Raw genomic sequence first — 18,264 nt, forward strand, 5'->3', positions numbered from 1 at the left:
TAAGACTTTTTTTAAGACCACTTACATGAAAATTAAGACCTACATCACACCCATTATCGCTTGTAAAACACCAGATCAAATCCATAATGACAATTAAAACAACACTTCCCCATGATGTGCTGTCCTCTCCTTTTCGACTGATTATGTTGATTCATTGCTGCGGTGCGAAAAACCCAAAGTATTGTTTTGCATATCCTAAGAAATTAGACTAGTATAGTTGCCACGATACCAAAATTATTGTTTCGATACCGATACCACATCAAGAATTGCGATTTCAATACTTCTTCGATAATTCTTAAAAAATGTATTTGATTTGGGGGCCCAGACCACCTTGACATCATCAGTAATATTGAATATAGTGTTATCATTCACACCAGTGGGCATCCTAGATTCTGCTTGACTCTTTCCACACACACAGAAAATTATGGCTTATTTCATATGTTTCTATTTCATATACCTTCAATTCATATAAAGTGTACAGTTAATGTATAGTATTTTTTTATCTGCATAATTACTATTAATCTGCTTAATTGCTAAACATATTTAGTCATTTGAATACTTAATATTTATTTTTAAACTATTACACCTAGGCAAATTTTAATGTGGTGTGTAGGCCTAGGTGTAATTGAGTGTTTGTCACTTTAAGAAATACGTGAGTAATTACTGTAGCCTTCAGTCTCACGGTTTTAGGCTAGTGAATAATAGTTGCACATAATGCATAAGGATATGTGGATGCAATTCATTGTTGTCTGTCATTAGATAAAATAAATGTAAATAAAAAACTATCAAGTTCATAGAAGGGATCATGTTCAATAATGATTTTAGCACTAATTACGAATGACATACATGACCTGAGCTAGCAGAATTAGTTAGCAAGGAGCTCTCTCAGATGTAAAAGTTTGCAAAGGTTGCTGCCTATTTCTAAATGACATTAAACCCAATAGTAGACCTCATTGCATATCTCATAGCCTAGGTAGGTTATGAGAGGTGCAAGTGAGCAAATCAACTTGATATTAGCCTATTATTATGTGTTACCACAGAATCACTTAAGCTAAACTAGCAGCAATGTCTCGCTGTTTATGGCACGACAGCTGCCACATATGTGTGTGAGGAGAAAAGACGACAGCCACAGGCTTGGGGAGGAGGCACTAGAAGCATGCCTTGTGCACACAAACAAGAACACGGTCATTCTTAAAAGTATTGATACTAATAAAATTAGGTATTGTAACAACTGCTAATAGCTATTGCAACACTTTTGTAGTATCGGTGCACCGTGCAACACTAAATTAGACGATCTCTGGCGTTAATCAACCCCCTGTTGAATTTTCACATTGTTGTTGTTTTTCCTATCCTAGAAATCTAGACGCACCCTAGCGGCATATATTAATTTGCTCAGCCTGTAATGTCTAGTATCAAACCATAGGGATTTCTATTGGCTGACGCCATGGACGTCATCCAATCACAGCCCATCTATTTTGTTAGAGAGTCTTAAAGGCGGGCTTAACAGGATAGCGACAGTCCTGAGACAGTGAACAACAAGGAAGGTGGCTATGGCAAGCGGCGAAGTTGAATCAACGTCAACTTTGGAGGAAGGTTGGCTTTTCTTTGAAAGTTGAGCAACACAATGCACTTAAGTCATTCCCTTTGTTTTTGAATACATATGGTCGTAAGCGCAACCTTTGCATGGGCAGTTTGAAAGGAATTCTCCCGCCCGCCCTTTTAAAGCTTTGAATGTTGAGCAACTATACATTTCAATGATATAGGATGGCCCTGGGCTATTTTTTCCCCATTTCCCTTGCTTGCAGGCTAGTCCAAAAATTAAGACTTTGTAGCAGAATTTAAGTTTTTCCTATGAACAGTTTACACAGTGATTTCCAACAAGAGCTATAGATCAATTTCCCTGTCCATTAAATTGGCTGTGCCATTTTGTTTCCAAGGCACACAGTGATTTCCAACAAGAGCTATGGATCAATTTAGGGTCAATGATTTGTAAACAAGGAGTAAATCAAAGACAATGACTCAATATTACATCTAAATTAGCCCAAAACATTTAGCTCTGATCACTCAAGAGACACTGACAATTGTCAAGAACAAAAACAAAATACAGAAAATACAGTATACACCAGGGGTATTCAATTAATCTTCAGCGAGGTCAGATTACGGAAAATTTCCTCAAGCAAAGGTCCAGAGCATCATAATGTTTAGGCTATGTATATGTATGTATGTATAATATATATATACAGGGCGAGCCAGAGGGTGGCTCCGGTGGCACAGTCCACCCTTGAGATTCGATTAGCCCCAGGTGCCACCCCAAATCCTAGTCTACGATTGGCCATTAACATGGTGTAAGGCGGGACCTTTCTTGATGCACTTGCAGCAGTGTGAAGTGTCAGACGTCAGAAATGTAAGTGGCAAACACACTTGCCTTTATTGGCCTGCGGCACAATTGAACTGCGGAACGAAAGGTTTCCCGATCAGGAAATACTCCTTAATCACGCAACTTTGTGTAGGCTTTAACAGAGGTAGCCTAAATATCGTGCCTATGGCGATGACAGCTTTAAAAAAAAAAAAAACATTTATTTCAATTTGTCTCGGCTGGATTGAAGGCAGAATGTGGGCTGTTGCTTAAAATAGATGAATGAGGGTCGGAGATTCCGTTAACAAAAACCTAAAGTTTTGCTAACATTTTCTCCATTATTATCGTAAAATATGTCTCCATGCAGGGCAGGGCTGGTTCTAACCTAGGCTAGGCTACTATATTTGGGTGGGCTGGTAGAAATTTTGGGTGGGCAACATAGCAAAGCTGTCAAATTGGATCAAAACTAACATAAACACAAAACAAACACAAAACAATCAGTACTACCTAGCTTGAGTTGCTGCAGCCAACAGCCAGGGATAGGCAGTATGTCTGATACATGTATGTAAAATACAAAATAGTATGTGGTCATTTTTATTTTATTTAGTTGGAAAAAAATGGCATCATATTTTGTATCAAAATACTTTATAGGTTTGTAGTTTAAAAATAGTGCCAAATTATTTTGGTAAAACCAATAACCTACTTTTGGTGATGTGATTATAAAAGTGCAAAACAAGGAATGCAGCACTGGTGCTGACTTGTAATTTGCCCAGAGTTGTTGTGATCAGAATATTGAGATTCAGGTAAATAAGTTTCTTGAGAACTTTAGTCATCCAATTCAAACACATGGAACCGGTTATGTGGTTGCCCTGCAAGAAGTTGCACCATGTGCAACATGCACAATGTTTTCACACATCCACAATACACTCCTTCATACTAACATCAAGTTTCTTGAGAACTTTAAAGTTCTCAAGAAACTGATGATTAATCATCTAATCGGAAGACATGGAACCGGTTATGGTTGCCCTGCAACAAGTTACCCCACGTGAAAATTTAATTAATAATTTGCCCAGACTTGTTGTGATCGTAATATTGAGATTCAGGAAGATGAAATTGCTCACATACACAATACACTCCTTCATACCAACCTCAAGTTTCTTGAGAAAATAAACAAATAGACAAAAAAGCAGGTCAAATTATTGTAACAGCTACAAAAATAGATGGCCATAGAGTGGGGGAAATGTCTTGGATGAGTATATTTTGTATATCTTCATTTACAGTAATATAATAAAATTGATTATATTTTAATGTCCCCATGATGGAATTTTTTTAGAACAGCATAGCCCAGTGACAGACAACTTAGATAATTAACTTTAATATGTTTGTATTAAATTTTATTCAAGTACAAAGACATTTTATGTGAGAGTAAGGTATTTGTGTTTTTTGTCCTTCAATTTATGAGTATGGTGTTTGCATCTGGTTTCCCTAATGTATTTGTGCTAATTTCACATCTTGAGCCTGTTTCTGTTTATCTGATGTTTTGCCTCATGCCACCCTTGAATCAGTGCCTCACTAGTGCCACCCTTGTTAAAAAATGTCTAGAATCGCCACTGTGTATATATAATATTAGGATGGATGGATGGAGCCTAGTTGTAGATAGATAGATAGATAGATAGATAGATAGATACTTTATTGATCCCCAAGGGGAAATTCAAGAAGATTGTAGGCCTAGGCCTAATGTTTAATGTGAAATAAAATAAGTAGCCTAAAAAGCAACATTCGAAATGAGGAGAAATAAGGCAAGATAAGAGTGATTGGGGAGAAAAACTGAGTAGCCTTGGCTATTTTAAAGATCTTAACGTGAACTTAAAATAAAATTTGAGCTGAGACAAGGCTGGTTCCTTGAACCCATTAATCAGCAAGTTTAATTTAATTTTTTTAGTTTTTTTTATGTTGACCCGAAATCCTGGAAACCCAGGAACATCACGTTGTTGGGCAGTGAATGCATGTCGGCTTAACTAGATTGTGGTGGATCAATCATATTGCCTTCTTAAATCGTAAAATATTCTGTGGTCTCAGTTCACTGTTGAATGGGCCTAGCCTACCCTATGCTTGCTCAATATGCTTTGTCTAGTAGAGGTGCTTCAAATTGGCGCTTTTAAAAATCGCCTGTCTCAGAATAGAAGAGGTCCAGGGCAATTCTGTGCAAAACTGTCACATCCATATTTAGCCTAGTTGGCGTTACGGACGTGACAGTTTTGCGTGGTATTGCCCCCGTATCGTAGACTATTCGCAGCAAGCGAAATTATGGTTCCTGAAGCTCCTGAAGTAAATGCTGTTATCCTAACCAACGAAACATTTAGCGCAGCTTTGAAATCTTACGTGAAAATCTAAATTAGGCTATTATGGTCTGGGTCCGATAGGATCACGCCACGTCCGACTCGGATCGCGTCCACCATTTGGTGATCCCTGGTATACACCATACAACAAATATTGTTGGTGAGTTAATCATTTTGGCCATGTCATTTTTTTTTACTTTTGATGTATGTTCAGCCCATCTGTAAAATATCTTCATAAAACCTAGTGGAAATTTAAGCCTCTATCATTTCTATGACAATGTGATTTTGTAGCTTTCATAGCTACACAGTTTGATGTTAACTGTATAAAGGTTGAATAATTTTAGTGCAATAGAGGTCTACCCTTTATAAAAAGCCCACCAATAATGCTCACCACAATTGGAAATAATTTAAAATAAGAGAAAATTACCCCAGCTTCATGGATGTTTTGGAACCTCCAGCCCTCGTAACAAAAAGCCTTCTTGACCTTTGTGGATTCCACAGCTGTCCATCCGCCCAGAGCGTTCCACAGTGCATAACGTAGGCTGCAAATAAAAAGCAAAATCAATCTATCAGTGTGGTAATAATAGCTCTGAAACTGACACTTTCAGTCATTGATTTTGATTAGCTGAAACGTGTTCCTTTCTGTTGTAATTCCCAAGTTACACAAAGTTACACAAGGTTACACATCCTTGTGTACACATACGCAAAGAATGGTAAAAAATGAAGTTGTTACAAGCTGTGGCCAATGTTCCACTTACCATTGTGTGACAGTCTACATGAACTATTTATTGGTGTAGGGGTGTCTTTATAAAACCATCAACTGTGCATAAGTTAAGACAACCAGAGGAATACAATAAATCATCTGTTGGAAATTGATCTTAATGCCTCAATTAAAAAATGAGGAAAAAATCCAACCTTTAAACACACCAATATTCTTTGTGAATGAACCAGGTATCGTAAATTAATAAATCCCATAGAGGCAGGCAGATTTTTATTTTTAAAGGCCAGTTATTGAATGGACTCAGGATACTATGCATCCTGATAAAGTTCCCTTGGCCTTTGTAATTAAAAAGATAGATAGATAACCCCACATCACATACCCTTCACCATACCTAGATATATCATGGTTTTATATTAGGCTAATAGCTGGTTTGATTTGCATGCTACAGATTCTATTAATTGCAAAAGAAATGTTGACTGGCAAGTTATTCATGACTGCAGATGCTGACTTGCCTATTTCACGATCCCTCCACTGCAGCAACGCTACTTCCTAGTTTACCTGGGTTACAAGAATGCCCTTTCACTCCTGTTACAATATGCTGTAATTTATAGCAGGTTAAACAAAAATGAGAACATATTGTGGGGAAAATATACTTACCATTTTGGTGCGCTGTTTGTTCAGCAATTTGATCTGATGGTCTAGCGTAGTCTTCCAGAGCTGCCGGCCTCTTTTCAGTGGAATTGAGCTGGAACCAGTTTAAACCAGTGGCAATAACGTTAAGCGCCATCATCTTGACTGACATCCCAAAGACATTTTAAAATTCCGTGCATTTTGGCTACAGCATGGCTTAACACCATTCAAAACATACAGACTAAAGCTGTATAAGGCAAAGTAAGCTAGCAACGCGTTAAATTGTCTAACGTTAGCTTTATATACAAGCGGCACAGCCAGTGATGTAACTTACAAGTAGCTAACATTAACTAGCTAGCTAACTTTCTGTGCTGCTTCGTCAGGTTGTTCAATTATATATTGAGTCTAAAAAATATGCAAGAACGTTAGCAAATTACCAAAATGTTAATGTACCTTCTCTGAGTTTTCGTGGTGGCAAGTTCTGCACAATCCTTCATACCCACACACCGCTTCACTTGGTTTCACTGGGCCAAATCTAGACTGCATTTTCTGGTAGGAGTCTTCTGCACGCCGAAGTTTGTCACGTCCGACCATCATAGACCTCTGGAGTCTAACTTGATTTCTCTAACTTGCTAACAAGTTAGCAGTTAGCTCTGGGGTAGCAAAAATCAAATTGTGCCGCCTTCACGCACCATTGATTATAATATCTACTCGAAGGTTGAGGACAAAAGTGTGTTGAGGAAAAAACTGCCTCTCCGATTTAGTCGCCTCCCCTTGGCGAGAATTTAACAGGTGATCTCCTTGTATGGGCATAGATGGTAGCTTTTTTGTAGGCTTAACTTCAGAGGTCTGTCAGAGCATCGTCATGTGTGGTGGTCACATCACATGGTTAGGCCTACTGTTTGCAAATGTGAACTTGAAAATATGTGCAATTAAAACAAATAAGCCAATGAAAATCATTTGAGAATTGTTGTACAACAGCTAAGCTCTTACAGATCAGACTAATTTATAAAACAAATAGTTCTGGATGAGCATTACATTAGTTCACTTAGAGAGCTCTCTGATGGATAAGCCTGAGTAAAATATGAGATATATAAATTGAGCAAGTCTGAGTATTGTATAAGCCTTTGCTGAGATCTCTTTTGTAAATCAAAAAAGGACTTGAGATGAAGAGATCTTCAAGCTTGTGAAGAGATCAGAACTGATGGAGCCTAATCTGAGATTTACCAAAATGATCTGAAATGAGAATTTGCATGAGTTTACAGAGAGAGCTCTCTGGTGGATCAGCCTGAGTAAAATATGAGATGTATAAATTAGACAACACTGAGCATTATTAAAGGGAGTCTACACTGAGATAACTTAACTCTTTTGCTCCAGAGACAAACCTGAGAAGCGGGAGACAAAAGCAATAATCTCATTTTTATATCACTGTGATCTCATTATTGTCTAGGAGAAACAACTGAGAAAGAGAGGAGCTCTCATTTTAACATTTTCTTTCCTCTGGGCTAGCAGCACACTTTATATCTATCCCCATTTACCACTAAACATATACAACTCTTACAAAGTTTATCTGATCCCCATTATCCACAAAACACACATGTGGGTTTGGGGCCAATATGGCTGCCCAGGGTTTGACATCAGTCACATGACTGTCACATGACACTACATCCAATATGGATGCCAAAGGGCGTGGCATTGTTTGACAACAGACACATGACTGTCACATGACTTTACATCCAATATGGCTGCCCAGGGGTTTGACACCAGTCACATGACTGTCACATGACTCACAAAACAATAGCAATAACAAACAACACGTGGTGACAACCACATGGCTAATTTGCATTAAAAGGAGGCGTGGTTATGACGTGATTTATGACATTTCAGGGGCGGGCTTATTTTTGACAGATAGTTCATGATAATATACTACTCACATTACATCATAAATGAATTGCCTTCAGTAGGCTATAACATCCCAGATAAGAGGCTGGCGGACCACTGGCGGTCCATTGGGGGCATAGCTGGCTGGCGGCAGGGTCGGACTGGGAACAAAATTCGGCCCTGGCAATTTTCTCCTGGACCGGCCCACTACTGGACCAACGATTTAGGAATTCTAAATGCAGTTTATTATGCTCAATGCAGCTCATTGCACTTCTAATGGAGGGTGATGTGGTACAACATAATGACTGAGCTAGGCTTAAGGCTAACAACAGTAGAATGCAATAGGTGCAGTGATGGCTCATGATGCAATACAAGGAACAATCATAGCCAGAATTTTGTTAAAAGAAGACAAAAGGTCAAAGTCTGGTCAATTATGATAGAAATGCTTTAACTTTAGGCTTAGGCCTACTCATTAAAATCAACAGAGAGCCCACTACCGGTATATTGTAACCCAAAACTTAAAGACATGTCAAGATAGGCTACACAGTGCAGCTACTGGCCATTTTTGTGCCCTAACTGGTGAAATACAGTATTAACCTAAGTATGTCATTATATGGCCAACTATAAATATGTAATCTGCCTGTTCCCAGGGATGGGTAGTATTTCTGAAACATGTAATATAGGCTAATATAAGTCCGCTTGATACTGTAAGCCATTGGTTCCCAAAGGAGATTTTCTTAGCCTAGTGACAATTTGTGTTGTGTAATAGGCCTAGCATAGGGCCTACCTTATATAGCTTATATTTTTTTAACAGCCACGGTTTTGTCCCTCTATGCATTTTTGCGTTTAGAATAGCTCTGAAACCGGGGGCGAACACGTCGCAGGGAGGGCGCCAGTGCGTGGATATCTCAATCGCAAAATTAAACAATACAGTATTTCTATCGGGCGCCTACCATGGACTATGCTGGGTGAAAATCAAAAGATTGCGTCAAAAGATTGAGCTTGGTAACTAACCAGACTAACCATGGACCTCATAGTTGCAAAATGCAAGGGAACATAAATCAGCATATTATTTGCACCAACAATAACGGACAGTAGCTCTTCAACTTGGCCCGTTAAAATGTGTATGAACAGTCTCGCAACGCATTTCATGAAGGCCCTTTTGGACATGTCAGTTATTTGCACCACTGGGTAAAACGGCATTTTGTTTTAGACTACTGGTATTTAATTTGTGCATTGACAATAAAGCTGAATGTCATATGAACTAGATAACTAAACTTATGAATATGTAGAAGAAGAAACATTCACAAAAATCCATGACATGACCTCTCTTCTTGATAGCTGTTATAAACTGCATGGAACTGACAGGGATTGTTTTGTTTAATAAATAAATAAATACATTATGCTGCTACCTTCTGCTTTTCCCAAATACAATGTAGCCTACAGGTGTACCTTTCATCAGTCCAGATGCAATGGATGGACTGTGATGAACTGCCCTACTTGTGATTGTTTAGAAATGTTAAAGCTTTTATAACAATGCTACACATTTTTTGGCAAGTGCTACAAATCTATTCACCTTTGCAGCGCCAGTAGGCAACTTTGTGTGAGGAATGTGTGCAAACACACATTCCAAACAAGCATACACAAAAGTTTCAAGAGTGGGGGATGGAGTAGAAGATGGAGACAAATTCATTAATATGATTTATTTTCGCGGAATGGATGTACAGGATTGAGCGGTGGTCATATTTTGTACCGCTATGCGGTACATCTAGTTTTATTAACTTTTCTTAATATTCATGACAAGTTACATTTAAAGAGATGGTGGTCCAACGGCGGACCGACACGCCACTGGAGACATACCACCAGCGGTCCGCTATCTCAGTGGTTCTTAAACTTTTTGTCTGGCGACCCCACAAAAAAGTATGGCGAGGTCTGGCGACCCCACTTTCCCCAAACCCATTCCATACCAAAGTCCTTACTCAAATACCCCCCTCAAACGTTAACAACTAAATCAAGCAAAAAATAGAAAGCAAAGTCATTTGTTTTATTTACTCCATATGAACAAGAACCGAGAAAACCAAACAATCACGATTAAACAAGTGTAGGCTGCCGCCATATCAGATCAGAGCGATATGTGCGTAGCGCGCGCGCACACACAAGCACGCACACACACATTCCAGCATTAGTCAAGTCAAGTCAAGTCAGATTTATTTTTAAAGCGCATTTAACATGCACATAGTGCAACCCAAAGCGCTCCACAAACAAGACACATAACAACAAGACAAACGATGCCGGATGGAGCGGCGTAGTCGCCAGCATACCCATGACATCAAGACATGACAAATACATTTAAAAAATAACAAATATAAAAAATGCCGGACGGAGCGGCGTAGTCGCCAGCGTACCCGTGACACCAACACATACAAGACAGAACAAAACAAATAAAAAAAGAAAATATATTTAAAAAGGCGGAAAAGTGATTTTAATATGAGTCCAATTTCCAAACCAGCTGAAAATGTCCAAGGGCAATGATGATCCGTGAAAACTGCGCACAGAGCTGTGTCTTCACAACCGATGCAATGCCAACAAAGTTATTTAGCAACTGACCAACCCGGTCACTGGCAGTCTAGAGATAACGTTAACGTTAGAAGCTAGGCCTTGTAGACCGCAGTCTGGAGATGACTGGAGCACAGTCCAAAGTACTGGGCGATCGTGTAGATCCGCAATTCGGTGGACTTAACAGCGACCGTTTGTTGCTCCGTGAGATTGCAGCTCTTCACCGTTAACGTTAGTCTGCAGTTGGCAGCAGCTTTCGCAGAGTAGCTAGCCTAGGTCCAGCTGTCCCGAGTGATCCCCTCGACCAGACAGTGAAGTGCACTGTTCACGGATGGATGGAAGGATGTCAGAGTCAGTTGGCATGGCAGCTCGCAGGTCAGCAACAGCTCGGCGGCCACGGCAGATCTTTCGCAGAGTAGCCTAGCCAAAAGCTAGCCATAGCAAGCTCCCAATGGACAAATGTCAACGACATCAGCTGACTTAGAAGCAATAAAAAGGACTAAGAATAACACGAAAACTATCAAAAATAGCGTAAATAAATAGGGAAAACATTTAACTAGACAAACCAATAAAAAAATAAACATGGCATTACATAAACATTAGGCCTACAACGTTACATTAATTATATTTATGGCGATAACAATAACAGTAGGCTATTTTTTTATTTCCCTTTTCTGGTTTACTATCTTTCACAACTTCAATGGGAAGGGTGGCCATGCTTCCGTGAACATAGCAAGTTAATTCTAGGAGGAATGCTGCATACAGCGACACGGAGATTTTTCTCCACGGTGCTGAGCCGACATCTGTATTTTGAGATGTCGTTTCATTTTGACAGGTTTTAAGCTCTCATTCGCCAGAACATCGCCGCAAATCACACATTGTGGGTGGTCGAGGCATCTTTAACTTGGCAAGTGAATGCATATTTCAAAAATTCTTTCTGATAAAGCCGACGCGCCGTTTGTTCTTTTTTATTCTCACCGACCTGTAGACTTCTGAGGATCACGGAGGAGTAGACGCACTGGTAGATGGCACTAACGAGCTTTTGTTCAATTTTTTAAGCAGCCACCTGTCCATTTTGGCTAGTAGGCTACCACTGAGACATTGACATTCTGTAGAAAATATTACAGATTCACGCCCCCCAGGTATTGATTCGAATGGCATTATACATGTGGATGAGTCTGAGAATGTTTTCTGCAGGGTAACATACAATACTACTACCATAGATCAAGCTGTGTCATGCAATAGCATGACTTATGCTTATAGTTCTATTCCAACGCTGATTTCTACCCAACGTATAGTAAAAAGAAAAGACAAATTTAAAACTAGAAACCTAACAAATATTCTTTCCATACCTCAGCATATTCCTCTCAAAAGCCAGAGGCATTTTCAGCTAACATGGGTTTACTAAATATAGGTGCACTTACTACCAAAACCTTTGCAATCAATGATTTTATTAGTGAAAAAATTTGGATTTTCTGTTTCTTGTTGAAACCTGGCTGACTTCAGACAGCTTAAGCTGTTCTTGTTGAGACTTGTCCCCAAATTATAATTTCTTCCACTCAATTAGACAAGGCAAACGAGGTGGTGGAATTGCCTCCATTCTCTCAAACAAATATAGTTGCACACACGAAGTCAACTTTGGCTTAATTGCTTCCTTTGAGTATATTGCCCTCACTCTGAAGGCTGACCCAGCTGTACTTCTATTAACCTTATACCGCCCTCCTAAACTATGGACTGGCTTTCTCGACCAGTTTTCTGAACTTATGTCGCTCATCATCACTAGCTATGATCGGATAATTGTAAATGGCTTACTTCAATATTCATGTCAATAAGGCAACTGATGCTAAAGCCAGTAAGTTCCTTAATGTGTTGGACAGTTTAGAGCTAAAGCATGTTACAGGACCCACCCACAACCTTGGCAACACCCTCGATCTAGTCATTTCCAGAGGGATAGAAGTCACAGACTTATCAGTAAATGATATAAATATGTCTGATCATCATTGTGTATCTTTTAATATTGTACTACATACTCCAAAAATTCATCCCAAATTGCAATCAAATCAAATCGAATTTGACATTAGAGCAGAACAGCAGTTCATTGCTCTTTATAGACTCCATAAATTTAGATATTTTACATCATCCCATTGATCAGATGGTAGAGGCTCTTAATCGTGAATTAGGCTCTGCTTGACAGAGTGGCACCCTTTAAAGACTAAAAAAAAGGCCCTGTAGCAAACTGACACCTTGATGAACGAAAATATCCATGATCTAAAAAGATCATGTAGGAAAGCTGAGAGAACATGGAGAAAACTAAGTTACAGGTTCACCGTACATTCTAAAAAGAAAAATTGCAAATTATAATAGAGCTATTCGAATGAGAGGAGGAACCACTTCTCTAAGGTAATTGCTGAAAACAGTGGAAACTCTAGGGTGTTGTTCTCTACCATTGATAGGCTATTGCATCAAACACCTTTTGATACACTCAGTCAGGCATCCTCTCTAAGATGCTAAGAATTTGCAGACTTCTTCAAAAACAAAGTCATTTCTATAAGGGAGGCTATTGGTAACACAAGTAATATGTTTGATAGTACACCCAAAAAACAGCCCCCAAAATTAAGGTCCTTTAGCACTATTACTCAATCTGAGCTTGGTAAAATTATAACTCAAACCGCTCCTCAACATGTGTTTTAGATCCAATCCCTACTACATTCCTCAAAAAGTATATGATGGCTTAGCTCCCTTTTTCTCAAGGTAATAAATACCTCATTAGAAACAGGTATATTTCCAACTGCTTTTAAAACCGCTGTTGTGAAACCTTTTACTTAAAAAGTCAAAACTTGACCATACCAATCTGAGCAACTACAGGCCTATATCAAATCTATCGCTTTTTGAGCAAAGTACTTTGAAAAAGTTGTTTGCAATCAGTTAAACACCTTCCCCAACGAAAAAACAGTATCCTTGAAAAATTCCAATCAGGTTTTAGATCAAATCACAGCACAGAAACGGCTCTAGTAAAGATAGTCAATGATCTCAGACTAGCTACCACTCAAACAAAGTCTCAATCCTTATTCTTCTGATTTGAGTGCTGCATTTGACACCATTGATCATAGCATCCTAATTCACCTTTATAAGTGGGTGGGTCTCTCTGATAATGCTCTAAACTGGTTTCAAACCTACATTACTGGCAGAGATTTTATATCAGTCTAGGAGATCATGTATCTGAAAACATGACTTGCCTTTTGGTGTGGCCCAGGGAGCTGCCTTGGTCCCCTGCTATTTTCTATATATGCTTCCATTGGGAAACGCCATAAGTCAGCATAATGTAAACTTCCACAGCTACGCAGATGATACCCAATTGTATCTTTCTGTGGAGCCAACTAACCTTAGATGGCCTTTGCTCCCTCACTGCATGCCTAACCTCCATTAATCAGTGGATGAGCAAAAACTTTTTGAAACTAAATGATGACAAAACAGAGGTACTTCTGGTTGGACCAAAACTAAAGCGTAGATATTATTCTTAGTAATCTGGGGAACTTGGCACACCAGGTCAAACCAAAAAGTAACAAGCCTCGTGTCATCTTAGATGCAGAGTTAAGTTTTAAGCCCCATATCAGTAAAGTTACTCAGACAGCCTATTTCCACTTGAGAAACATTGCCAAAGTGCGGCCCTTTTAACTCAACAAGATGCAGAAAAACTAATTCACGCCTTTATCACTAGCAGGTTAGACTACTGCAATGCACTTTCACTGGTCTTCCCAAAAACATCTAAAGAAATTGGCACTCATACAGAACTCTGGGCTAGACTTTTTAACTAAGACTAAGAAGAGAGAACACATCACCCTGTGTTGGCTGAACTGCACTGGTTCCCTATTTCCTATAGAATTGATTTTAAGGTTATGTTAATTACTTACAAAGCTCTGAATGGCATAGCACCTTCATATATCTCTGAGCTTTTAATATCTTATCAACCACAAAGGAAACTTAGATCATCCAATTCTAATCTTTTAATCGTACCCAAAGTGCTCCACAAACAAAGTGGAGAAGCTGCGCTTATCCATTATGCCCTAAACTATGGAACACCCTGCCTCTGTACATCAAGCAGGCGAAGTTCAGTAAATATTTTTTTAAAAGATCTGAAACATACCTGTACAGGAAAGCTTTTAGTTAACTCATCTTATCCTGTAGACTACATTTTCAGATTATTCTACATCTGCTACTATTGAGGGGCTTTGCCAGCCAGAAGCAGATGGGCTCCCCTATTAAGTCAGGTTCTGCTCAAGGTTTCTTCCTGGAATATGGGAGTTTTTCCTGCCACAGTTGCCATATGGCGGCTTGTGGGGGTAAGAGGGTTAAGGCTGCCAGTCTTATGACGCCATTTTCTATATTTTTGATATGTTGCTGAGTATAACATAAACAGCAAAGAAAAAAAAGTGATTGATAATGACTGACTGACTATTATTGTGTTACATGCTTCAAATGTAAAGCACTTTGAGCTGCATTCTGTGTATGAAAGGTCAAAAAAAAAAAAAAAAAGTCAAAAGTCAGCTTTATTGTCAATTTCTTCACATGTTCCAGACATACAAAGAGATCAAATTACGCTTCTCACTATCCCACGGTGAAGACAAGACATATTTTACCAATTTTAAGTCCACAGACAAACATAACATTCAAGTAAACAAAAAGTAAGTAAATAAGTAAATAAGAGGGCACATATAATAATGAAAAATAAGAGCAGCAAAATTTTGTTGAAATTGTGCATAGACAGTCAATAAAAAACTAGTGCAAAGTCAGGCCAATAAGAGGTTTGGCTAGTTCTGTTTTGACCTGAGTAATGAAGAAAGTGGCATAGTGGTGCAAGTTATGTAAGAGCAGCAGAAGTGTTGTGTTTTCAGGACAACAACACCAAGTTGTAAAGTGTACAAGTGTGCAAGTGTTCAAGTGTGCAAGTGGAGTAGGCAGGCGGCCATTGTGGGTCCAATGTCCAGGATGTTATGTAGCTGAGGGTGGAGGGGGAGGAGGGAGAGAGTTCAGCATCCTACAGCTTGGTGTATGAAGCCGTTGGTGAGTCTGGTAGTGGGGAGCGCAGGCTTCTGTACCTCTTCCCAGAGGGCAGTAGATCAAACAGATTGTGAGCGGGGTGACTTGCATCACTCACAATTTTGGTCAAGCCGGCGGGTGAGGTGGGTGGTGTAAATGTCCTTCAGGGGGGAGTGAAGACCAATGATCCTTCCAGCTGTGTTCACTATGCCTGCAGGGCTTTCCTGTTGTATTCAGTGCAGCTTCCCCCCACACAGCGATACAGCTGGAGAGGATGCCTCAATGGTGCCCCGGTAGAATGTGGTCATGATGGCTGGTGGAGCACTTGCTCCCCTGAGTTTCCGCGAGGAAGTACAGGCGGCGCTGGAGCCTCTCGCCAGTGATGCAGTGTTGGTGGTCCAGGAGAGGTCTTAAGATGATGCACCCCCAGGAATTTGGTGCTGCTCGCCTCTCCACCACAGCACCGGCCGATGGTCAGTGGCAGGTGTTGGGTGTGACCTCTCCGAAGTCAACAACAATCTCTTTGGTCTTGCTGGACGCTCAGCAGGAGGTTGTTGTCCCTGCACCACGCGGGTCAGATGGTCGACCTCCAACCTGTATTGAGTCTCGTCAAGCCCTTTGGTGATGAGACCCACCAGAGTTGTGTCGCCAGCAAATTTCACCATGTGATTGTTGCTGTAGGTTGCAGCAGTCATCGTTAGCAGGGTGAAGAGCAGCCGGACTGAGCACGCCACTTGGGGGGCCCCTGTGCTCAGTGTGATGCTGCTTTGAGGTATTGCTTGCCAACATCGCACTACTTGGGGCCTCTGACAGAGGAAGTCCAGTAGCCAGTTGCAGAGGTAGGTACTGAGTCCCAGTTTGTCGAAGTTTGCAGATGAGTTGTTGTGGTATTATGGTGTTGAATGCAGAACTGAAGTCTATAAAACAGCAATCTCACATATGAGTCTCTTTTTCCAGGTGGGTGAGGGCTGGGTGGAGGGCAGAGCAGATTGCATCCTCTGTAGACCGCTTGGCTCGGTATGCAAAAAAGGTGCTATACAAATAAAGCTTTATTATTATTATTATTATTATTATTATTACTATGTTTTTTGTTTTGTTTTACTTAAAATAGCGGGAACAAGTTGAGTTTGCATAGTGGGAGCAAAGATTGTTAAGGCGGAGCAAGATACTTCGTCGTAGTTCATGTCTATGGGCGCGAAATGGGGATCGAATCCTGTCTGCATAAAGAGGCGTGTCGATGACGTATTGACGAGCGTAAGTTGCAACCGGCCAACAGCAGCGGCAGAAATAACCGGCGCACACCTGATATAAGGTTGATTTTCTCCAGACTGGATTGCTCAAAAATGCTAAAAATGTACCTGAAATGTTCAGAAGGGTTTGAGGATCATGAAAATGTGCCCGAAATTCACATTCCTAACTCTATAGAACCAAGACCTTAGCATATGTGGTGAAATTCTGAGCTATGCCCATAGACTTCAATGGAGCAGTCGCTGCCTCTGCTCTGCATAAAGGGGATTTTGGACCCTCGTGCGATCCGGGTTCCCGGAAGTGGCTCCTGATGAAATATCTTGCTCCGCCTTAACAATCTTTGGTGGGAGCAGACCAGCGGACCAGTAGCCCATAGGCTGAACCAGATCTCGTTGAAAGACGAAAACATTTCTCTCTCTTCTCTTAACTGCGTGTAAATAAGAAAAAGGCAAATATTATTTCCCTTTGTTTCACCTAATAATAATTTCAGACTGAATACAGAAAATAATTGGCGACTCCACGGAAGTTTTTTGCGACCCCTAGTTTAAGAATCACTGCCATCTGCCATCTAATTTTGCTATCTGGGATCTATCAAATACAAATGTAACGTTAGACTCCTTCACTACGTGCCCTAACACATTTGCAAACTTGTGTTCACCACCACAGATATTATAAAGCACCACAACACGGAAGTTGGGCGTAAGGTCTAATATTCCGACGTGCACGTGTTTACCATACGTAATCGGAATAAGATATCATCAGGGGCGCAGCTACCCATTTTTTGAGGGGTATGCAACAACAAATTGCCCCCCAAAAAAAAAAAACACAAACAACTAAAGTAAAACAAAAGGCCAATAATTTACATAATTTATTAGTGTAAATTATTATTTTTTAAGAAATTCTGCCAATTTGAACTTGAAGTATTGTCAAATGGTGCATTGTCACTTTAAGACTTTAAGAGAGTCTAAACGGTTCTCATAACGTCCTTTTGCCAGCTGTTGCTCACAAAGGATAAGGCTGATCCAACTCTAGCCTTTGTTTGTCACATTATCAGCACAATATTAAGCTATTAATATTAGGATTGTTAGGAAATGGAAACATGGAATGAGTTGTTGCTAGCGTGACATTTCTGTTTGCAGTTTGCCATTAAAAGTTCAGTATGAGCATGGTAGCCACCTAGCTATCTTAATGGAATAGGTTAATGTTTCAATCGGTATGCTTAGCAAACGCAGTCTGTTAACATGAATATTTGCAAGCCTCCAAGCACAGACGTCATACTTTAAATCCTACCTGTTGCTTTTCACCATCCACTTATTTAACTACTGTGCATCCCTTGACATGCAATCTCATTTTCCCTCTTTCTTTTTTTGCTGTATCCATCTTTCATAGACGAAAACTCACTACTCGTACCTGCTCACTCCGAAGGCCACGCCCCTCCCTTTTCTATGTCAAAATTCTATGATGGAATCTTATGAGATAGGCTAGGCTACTTACTC

General features: G+C 39.9%; 1 protein-coding gene across 4 annotated transcripts in view; it reads right to left on the reverse strand.

Annotated features, from left to right (window-relative positions):
- eif2ak1 (eukaryotic translation initiation factor 2-alpha kinase 1) overlaps positions 1-18,264 on the reverse strand; it is a 40,634-nt gene that overhangs the window by 11,481 nt on the left and 10,889 nt on the right. The gene's annotated exons all lie outside the window — the stretch shown is intronic.

Source organism: Alosa alosa, chromosome 22 (assembly GCF_017589495.1).
Source record: "Alosa alosa isolate M-15738 ecotype Scorff River chromosome 22, AALO_Geno_1.1, whole genome shotgun sequence".
Classification (NCBI taxonomy): Eukaryota; Metazoa; Chordata; class Actinopteri; order Clupeiformes; family Clupeidae; genus Alosa; species Alosa alosa.